General features: G+C 42.1%; 1 pseudogene; it reads right to left on the bottom strand.

Annotated features, from left to right (window-relative positions):
* Positions 1-1,748: 1,748 nt before the first annotated feature.
* Positions 1,749-8,719, bottom strand: LOC106804477 (annotated as a pseudogene).
* Positions 8,720-9,966: the final 1,247 nt, after the last annotated feature.

The raw sequence follows: 9,966 nt of genomic DNA, 5'->3' as shown, positions 1-9,966 counted from the left end.
GATATGGCTATCTCTCTGATTAACGCCTGGGTTCTGTAAGTGTCCATTTATCTATATGTAAATTTTGGCTCATATCATTATTTTTTGTGCATGCGTCGCCGTACTAACTTTGTCTTCCATTTTATGTAGGATGCTAATTCAGATATGCCAGCGAGAAGCGTACCTCCATGTTGGCTTCATGGAGCCATCCCTAGTTAACCAAAAATAGATACAGGATGCATCGGACAAAACGTTGGTGGAAGTATATACAATTTCCTAGACAAATAAAATTACAAGGATTTCATACTGCTTCCATACAACTTCCAGTAGGTGTGTGTATACCGTCTATTTTCATTTTCTTTTTCCTTACCTGATTAATGTTAGTTAGCTCTAATATATATGAACATTTACGTATGTAGCTACCACTGGATCCTCATTATAATTGAGCCTGAAAGAAGTCACGTCACTATCTTCGATTCGTTGAGGAAAGATCCGGTGGATTACCAAGACATGCAAGACATGCTAGGCTTGTAATAATTCTTGACCTTTATCTCTATGCAAAAGTATGTTTCCTAAATTTTCACCTAACACTATATCATTCATTATTTTAATCCGCAGCGCATGGAGAGAATTCATCAGGATACACAAAGGTCCATTCAAAGAAAAACTTATATGGAACACAGACTTCTCAATACGTATGAAGTTTGCATATTTTGTACATTCTATAGCACGAATATTTCACAACTTATTTTTCCCCACTGAAGTGCTTAAGATAGGAACCCAAGGTGGCTACAACATCTGTGAGCACATGCACGGTTTTGTGAGACCCAAGGGACTAAAGATAACACCGCATGAATATAAAGTACATAAAATAAAACTATTAATAGTTAATTATTTTCTACCTCCTTATATTTAATTGTTCGTGTAAAATTCACATGTCTCCAAATTATAGATGTATAATATTCAACAGGGACTCTTGAAGAAGAAAAGAGTTGTGGTAATATGTGAAGGTCTCATTGGATTCCTGGTGGACAAGGTGGTAAATCCACAAGGAGAATTTTATTACGATGGACGAAAATTAGACGCTCCGAGCAACAACACCTCGACAGGAAGATCGTAGATAGTTTGATTTGTATAATACGCTAAGATTTGTATAGTATGCTAAGAATTATATATATACTAAGAATTGTATATATTATAATTGTATAAATACTAGATTCGTTTAAATACTAGTTTGATTTCATTATAAAAAAAAGTCTCAACTACTAAAGGTTAATTGTACGTACGTGATACATGAAATTACAGGCGCCCTAACTAAAGGGGTACGTGATGCATGAAATTATAGGCGCCATGTAGGCGCCTGCATGGCGCGCGCCTGAAATTTCAAGCAGGACTTTAGTCCCGGTTGGAACTAAAGGACCTGCCACGCCAAGCGCGGGACAGGCCCCTTTACTCCAGTTGGTTTTACCAACCGGGAGTAAAGGGCCCCTTTAGTCCCGGTTAGTTTTTCCAATCGGGACTGAATGATGTCTTTAGTCCCGGTTGAGTGACCCGGGACTAAAGACCCCCATTTTATCTCGATTGCTTTATCCCGTATGGATTTTTGGGAGATTTGCTCCCTACCAACCAGCACTAAAGGCGAGTTTTGCACCTGTGTGATCGCACCTGATCCATCGATGACCCTTGGCCATAACTCTGTACATCATAATCTCTCTGTAAATCATAATCTCTTTCTCATTCAGTTGTTTGTGAATCATAATCTCTTTCTCTTAAAGTTGTTTATGAATCATAATGTCTGTCTCATTCAGTTGTTTGACAATTTTCCTTATTCTTGGCCCTTTGTTCCGGTTGACCTCCACACAACTTAAAGTTATTTCCATGCATCTCTTCACTTGTTTTGAATATGACTCGAACAAGTGCGTTGGTGTTGCCTGTAGTCTACTCCTCCAGTTTTTGTGTGCCTATCAATTTATAGAACATAAATAATGGTATTATATTAGGAAAAGTTTCTTGTTGTTACAAAAATAATTCAAGAAACTCACGAAAATTTGTTGCAATTGATACATACTGCTTTCTCTTACAACATCAATAAATTCTTGGGGAGACATTTCAGCACTTTCTCTGTAGCCTGTAGGTCCTGTCATTATCTTTATGATAACAACACCCAACCTAAATATATCAAACTTGCTTGAGACAATGTTTCTCTCTATGTATTCTTGAGGTTAGTATCCACTGCATTAAAATTAAACTATCTATTACTGCAAACACAATATTCTGCTTACAGAAAATTTCAGTTTACAAGAAACCATACAAACTTACCGTGTTCCTATAGAACTTGTTGTGATGTGTATTTGTTCTTCCCCCAAAGAACCTTGATAAGCCGAAATCTGCAATTTTAGGCAGCAAGTTCTTACCCAGCAATATATTAGCTGGTTTTAAGTCCAAATGATACATAGGAGGTTTCAATTCCTCATGAAGGTACTCCAAACCCTTGCAAGTCCCTTTTGATTAGTGTGTAGCGTGTGTTCCAATCAAGTCCAGGATATTCATCTGTAGCAACAAACAAAAATAATGTTCTCATATAACACTGGTAGAGAATTGACCTTTAGTCCTGGTTGGTAGGGTGCATATCTCTCGGATATCCATCCGGGATAAACCAACCGGGACAAAAGGGGGGGTCTTTAGTCCCGAGTCTTTTAACCGGGAGTAAAGGACCCCCTTTAGTCCCGGTTGGTGTCCCCAACCGGGACTAAAGGGGTCCCCTTTAGTCCCGGCTCGATTCCAACCGGGACTAAATGGCGCTTGCATGGCACTGCCGTGACGCCTGAATTTTTCATGCATGCATCACGTATACGTATAGTAGTACCGCGGCCCTTTTAATTTGTTAACCTTGTAGTTGAGATTTTTTTAGAACGAAATCAACTAGTATTTAAACGAATGGGATTTGTAATTATACAATTACTATATATATACACAATCCTTATACACAATTCATATACACAATTCAACTAGCTTAGTACAAATCGATCATAATTAGCGCGTATTATATATACAAATAAATCAAAGTATCTTTCTACGATCTTCCCGTCGTGGTGTTGCTGATCGGAGTGTCTAATTGTCGTCCATCGTAATAAAATTCTCCTCTTGGATTTACCACCTCGTCCATTATGAATCCAATGAGACCTTCACATATTGCCGCTACTCTTTCTTCCTTCAAGAGTCCTTGTTGAATATTTAACATCTATAATTTGGAAATTTGTGAATGTTACATGAACAAATACATATAAGGAGCTAGAAAATAATTAACTAGTAATATATTTATTTTACGTACTTTAAAGTTGTGCGGCGTCATCTTCGGTCCCTTGGGTCCCAAAAAACTGTGCATGTGCTCACAGATGTAGTAGCCACATAGATTATTCCCGGGTTCCTGTCTTAAGCACTTCAGTGCGGAAAAAAATAAGTTATGAACTATTCGTGTTATACAATGTAATAAATGTGCAGACTTCATACGTACCGGGAAGTCTGTGTTCCATGTAAGATTTTCTTTGAATGGACCTTTGTGTGTCCTTATGAATTGTTTCCATGCGCTGCGGATTAGAATAATGAATGACATAGTGTAACAGGGATAAAATTTAGGAAATAAATTTTTGCATAGAGATAAAGGTCCAGAATTATTACAAGCCTAGCATGTCTTGCAATTCTTGGTAGTCCACCGGATCTTTCCTTAACGAATCAAAGACAGTGATGTGGCTTCTTTCAGGCTCAATTATAATAAGTATCCAGTGGAAGCTGCGTGCGTAAAATGTTCATGCATATTAGAGCTAACTAACATGTAGAGATAAGGAAAAAGACATCGAAAGTAGACGGTATACACACACTTACTTGAAGTTGTATGGAAGTAGTATGAATCCTTGAATGTTTGTTTGTGTAGGAAATTGTATATTTCCGCAAAGGTTTTTTCCGGCGCTAATTGTATCTGTTGTTGGTTAACTACAGATGGATCCATGAAGCCTACATGTAGGTACGCCTCTCGGCGGCATGTCTGAATTAGCATCCTACATGAAATGGAAGATGAAGTTAGTACGGTGACGCACGCCAAAATTTACATGTAGAGATAATAAACGGACACTTACAGAATCCAAGCGCTGATCAGAGAGACGTCCAGGGCATCATGATGGTACACTTCGTATATATCCTTGAAGTCTAGCCACAGCACTTTCTCCCCTTCACCGTGAAAATCTATCGGTTTTACCTTCATGCCGATCATCTCCCTCGAGTTGGCGGATGCCGTCATGTACCATTGATGGAATTCGTACATCTTTGTTGATAGCTTCCGTAGCATTGAAGGCTTTACTAGAGGTTTGCCTAGCTCATAAGGCCATCTCGGCTCAGGGGGCGGTGCAGTTGGCCTCTCGACTTGCCCTATGCATTCATCAAGTCCCAGACCTGTTTCTTCCATGAACTTCAATATATTTGCTTGTTGATCCAAGGGCATTGCTTTTACCCATTGAGCATCTTTTTTTGATAAATTGCTGAGGTCGGGGACTGGACCGCTGGAGGATGATTTTCCTTTTCTTTTATCCTTTTCATCAGCCTTTACTAGAGCCCGTTCATAGTTTGACAAGAGTGGTATCCTTTTCTTGGCTCCTTCCTCCATCCTGATAAAAAAGTTTAAATCTTGCCGACTTACTGGCGGTGGCTCCATCTCCCTTGCCTTTTTTAATTCGGCTTGTTTCTTGAACCACTCACTGGCCTCTCGTTGGATTTCTGCCCACTGTTCCGCATCAGACATTGCCTCAAAGCGTTCCTTGCGAGCCACTTCAGGGTCGACCTTTGTTTTCTTCTTTCTCTGCTATCTTTGCTTGGGAGGCGGTGCTCGTGACTTCTTGAGTGGTGCTGCAGGTTCCTTCGAGGGGGCCGCTCTTGGTGCCGGCGACGGTGATCGGGGAGGGGTGTTGTTATTGTCGTCGTCGCTCCCAGCACCAGGATGTGGTGGAGATGGAGACCTTGATATGGTTACTCAATGCAGGCCAATCGTTGATGGTTACGAACAATAGTGCTCGTAGATTAAAGATCTCTTGTCTATCCTCATCCCACACACGTACACCTTCTTCCTTCCAGAGCTGTAAAAGGTCATCAACCAACGGCCTTAGGTACACGTAAATGTCGTTGCCGGGTTGTTTTGGGCCTTGGATAAGCGCCGGCATCATAATGAACTTCCGCTTCATGCACAGCCAAGGAGGAAGGTTGAACATACAAAGGGTCACAGGCCAAGTACTATGACCACTACTCAACTCACCGAATGGATTGAATCCATCAGTGCTTAAACCAAACCTTATGTTCCTTGCTTCACTTTCAAAGTCTGGGAATGTTCTATCAATTGATCTCCACTGTGCCCATCTGCGGGGTGTCTCAGCATCTCATCTTCCTTACGGTCTTCTTGGTGCCATCGCATCAACTTAGCATTCGCCTTGTTCCTGAACAAGCGCTTCAAGCGTGGTATTATAGGGAAATACCACATCACCTTCGCGGAAACTCTCTTCTTGGGAGACTGCCCCTCGACATCATCAGGATCATCTCGCCTGATCTTATACCGCAGGGCTTCGCAGACGGGACAAGCATCCAATTTCTCGTATTCATCACCACGATAGAGGATACAGTCATTAGGGCATGCGTGTATCTTCTGAACATCCAATCCGAGAGGGCAAATAATCTGTTTAGCTTCATATGTTGTGGACGGTAATTCATTATTCTCGGGGAGAATCTTCTTGACAATGTTCAACATCCCCTGAAATGCCTTATCGGACACACCATTTTTTGCCTTCCATTGCACAAATTCTAGTGTCGTACCTAGTTTTTTATGGCCCTACTGGCAACCTGGGTACAACAATTTTTGGTGATCATCTATCATGCGCTGCAACTTTGCTGCTTCCTTCTCAGTTTCGCAATCTCTGTATGCATCTCATATCACCTGACCAAGGCCATCAGTAGGGTCATTTTCTGCAAACTCATCTTCATCAGCCTTGCCCATTGTAGTACCTGCAAAAGCTTGGCCTGCAACCCAGTCCGGAATGGTGTCATCTTCCTCCTCCTCCTCGCCATCTTCCATTACAACCCCTAGTTCACCGTGCTTGGTCTAAACCAAATAGTTAGGCATGAAACCGTATTTAAACAAGTGGCTGTGAATAGTCCTCCAGGAATCCTTTGAATATTCCTTCCTGTTATTGCATTGGAAGCATGGACAACATACGAACCCATTCTCTGACTTGTTCGCTTTTGCCACTTCGAGAAAATAATGCAAGCCATCAATAAACACCTTGCTCCGCCTGTCTGCATTATACATCCATTGCCGGTCCATCTGCATCGTATTACGCATGAAAATGGATTACACTTGACAATGGATTACGCGTGAAAATCGATTAAAGATCCAAACAACATGGTACAATACAACAACATGAAGATCCAAATACACATATTTAAATTAAAGTCCCAAACACTGCATAAGTTGTTCAACTTGAAGACCGTGATCATCTCGCGAGGATGACCTCAACTGGGCGGCACCGGTATTCGTCATGAAAGAGGTTAGATGCTACGGAAAAGGGGACACGGTCACGATGTCCGTATCCACTCTTTCTCGTAGAATCGAACCTCCTTCTTGACATACGTTGCTGCTCGGCGGAAAAAATCCTCGAAGAGATGAACATGGTATGCAAGTTCAACAAGTAGCAGAAGTCATCTATGTACAAAAATTCTTTCCTTACCACTACAGAAGTTGTTGAACTTGAAGACCGTGTTCATTTCGCGAGGATGTCCTCAGCTGGGCGGCACCGCACTTCGTCATGAAAGAGGTTAGATGCTACGGAAAAGGGGACACGGTCATGATGTCCGTATCCACTCTTTCTCGTAGAATCGAACCTCCTTCTTGACATACGTTGCTACTCGGCGGAGAACATCGTCGCAGAAATGAACACGGTATGCAAGTTCAACAAGTATATGGATTTAAAAAACCATATTGAATTTGATAAGATAAACCGTCTAGACAAGGTAGCATCATTTTTAAACCACTGAAATAATGCATACTATATATGACACATCAATCTCCCTCACATTCTAGCTCAAAATACCTCTCCATTTTTCTACTTCATCATCACATTGTAGCAAATAATCTTTCCATCTCCAAAGCATAAATCAAAGCATAACACAAGGATGAAGTAGCAAACCTTCGCAACACTTGTTGGCTGAGTCAAATTCCCACGAAAATGAGGGAAAAAACTTCGGGCAGCACCTCCCTTGCTTGGGCACCACCGGAGAGTAGGTGAAGCTCAGCTCTCTATCAATGTGCTGGACTGCTCGGGCTGGAGGAAGAAGAAAGTCTCTGTCTCGGGATATAGTGGGGGATGAGTTTTTATCCCGGTTAAAAACTCCAACCGAGACAAAAGGAAACACCTTTTGTCCCGGTTGGAAGTTTATCCCGGTTAAAAACTCCAACCGAGACAAAAGGAAACACCTTTTGTCCCGGTTGGAAGTTTATCCCGGTTGGAGGATCCAACCGGGATAAAAAGGTCTCGCCACCGACGCCCCCCAGCTAGCCGTTGCAACCGGGACTAAAGGGGGGCCTTTAGTCCCGGTTGCAATTACCAACCGGGACTAATGCTCCCCTCCAAATTTCCGCACCCCGGCGCACCCCCTTTTGTCCCGGGCCAACTTTAAACCGGGATAAAAGGGGGCGGATCGAAAGTCAGTTCTCTACTAGTGTAAGTAAATTTGAAGTATGGTTCCCTAACTTGCTAGATGGTGTTACAAATAGCACTCCATTGTACCAGAAAGATATTTGTCAAGGCTTCCATGATGCATATACTCGAAGCAGAGCGCCCTATAAATTCTTTCAGCAAAAACTAGTCTTCCTTTTTACTCCACATATTCTTTCTGAACGTCATAGCAATAACCAACAAGTCGCACAATATATGGGTGTTGGAGCCTTGCAAGGTTGTTAAACTCTTTTAGAAATTGCTCCTCCTCAAATTCTAGCATGTCATGAAGCATCTTGACAACAATCTTCTCCCCATCGTTATGCACTCCCTGTTCAGCATCTCACATTGTCTGAATTTCTGCTTATGGTGAATTAGTGATATATAACATGTATAAAGCAACAAACTTTAGCCTGTCAGGTATAATGCTCTGCTTCCACATTTTGCTCTAGGTATATTTTGCGATCCGTGCATATCCATTACCTAGGCTGTAGCCAAATTTGGAAAGTTTGCCTTTCTAGCACTTTGACAGACCATTAAAACCTGGATGTGAACACAGCACTGTGCTTTATTGCTATTGTTTGTCTCATCCCCGTAGAAGAGATTGTAACAAGACTAGTAGAGAACAAATTGTTCTAGCAGTGTGTTTATGTGTTGTACTACCCGATGTAATTATGTAAACCTGAACAATATATTTGAAATGTATAATTGCTTCCCTAAAAATGGTCCCTTTGCCCTTGTGAACCAGCTCACAGTTACGAATATGGATTATAAGTGAACAATCTGCTTATCATATAATGTGCAGTTTCTGTGTCATTAACCATGGGGTCACTCTTCTGCCAATTGTACCATTACTTTTTCTTTGACAACCTTACCATATAGACTTTTCCAAACCCACCACTACCAAGCTTGCGTTCATCGGAGAAGCAATCCGTAATTTCTTGTAATAAATGGAATGATATTTTCCTTGGCGACCCACTGCTTGAATGATCCATGGCGATGTGCCTTTCCTGCTGTGTACAATAACAAAAGCCATATATGAATATGATGCAATTACCAAACAGATAGCACAGTGAAATTCCGTGATAAATTGAAATATTTGTCTCCTAGAGCTAAGACCCCTTATTTTCACAACCACGCACTTACATGACTAAGTGTAATTACCAAACCTTGTGAGGTGCAATGCTGACAGAGAAAGGCCCTCGCTTGGCCCACCAGCGCCATCCTCCGGTCCCGGTCGGGCCTGATCTAGCTCGTTGCGGGCCTCGAGCTGCACCCATGACTTCGACGGTTCTTCTTGGCTTGCTCCGGTGGCATTTTCGGGTCCCGGACGGATTTTCTCCAGCTCCCGCAGCATCAGCTAGCGTGCCCACGAGTTGGTTGGTACCCTCAAAGTCAACAAGAAAGAGAAGGGGCAGGAGATCGAAGTATCGAACTTACAGGCAGCTGCCGCAGTTAGATCAAATCGGGAAGTGCAGATCAGATGCCCTCGCTATCCTCTGCTGGTCTGGTGATGAAAAAGATCTCGCGAAGCATCTGTTGGTGCGAGGAAGATCTGCTAGCCTGAGGAGGCATGCAGCTGCTGAACAGGAGAGAGCTTGATCCTTGATGACCTTGGTGACACCAACCAACTCTCCTGGCTTGCTATTATGTATGTATGGCAGCAGCCAGGAGAAGATGAAGTGAGAGGTAGGGGATTGGGGAAGAAGGGAAGCCAAGGCATGGGAAAGCGAATGAGCTAATAATGTTTGTGTGACGATAATGAAACGAAACTGTTACTTTCATATGATGATTGATGATGGAACATCATACTATTAGAATATAATTTTTCTTGTTTGACATCTTAGCTTAGATCAAATTACTGAAGAGTTCAGTACTTGTTTATGTGATCAAATTTGACTATCTCAAGATGCCATAGATGCCACCCACAAACGCGTAGAGTAGTAAAGAAAACCATATTTTATTAGGACAAAGAGCATTTGATAATTGATAGGGACATACGCAATATACTCATAAGAAGGACCGCGTTCTCGCGTGATAGAAACCCACCTCCCAGGCAACACCGCCATGTGTTAGTGAATCATCACCTATCAGGCGAAAGCGCGTGTGTTAGTGAAGCATGATAGTTACAAAATCACAGCAGCATGCGGGACCGACTTGGAGAGACGTCGCTTTCCCTACGACACCACGGCTAACATCAAGAAGAAAAATTAGTTGCATTCTCTTCAAATAAGTACTA

The sequence above is a fragment of the Setaria italica genome, chromosome VIII, assembly GCF_000263155.2.
Source record: "Setaria italica strain Yugu1 chromosome VIII, Setaria_italica_v2.0, whole genome shotgun sequence".
Taxonomy (NCBI): Eukaryota; Viridiplantae; Streptophyta; class Magnoliopsida; order Poales; family Poaceae; genus Setaria; species Setaria italica.
Note: the sequence above shows the minus strand (reverse complement) of the source record. Positions and strands in the feature narration are given on the sequence as shown.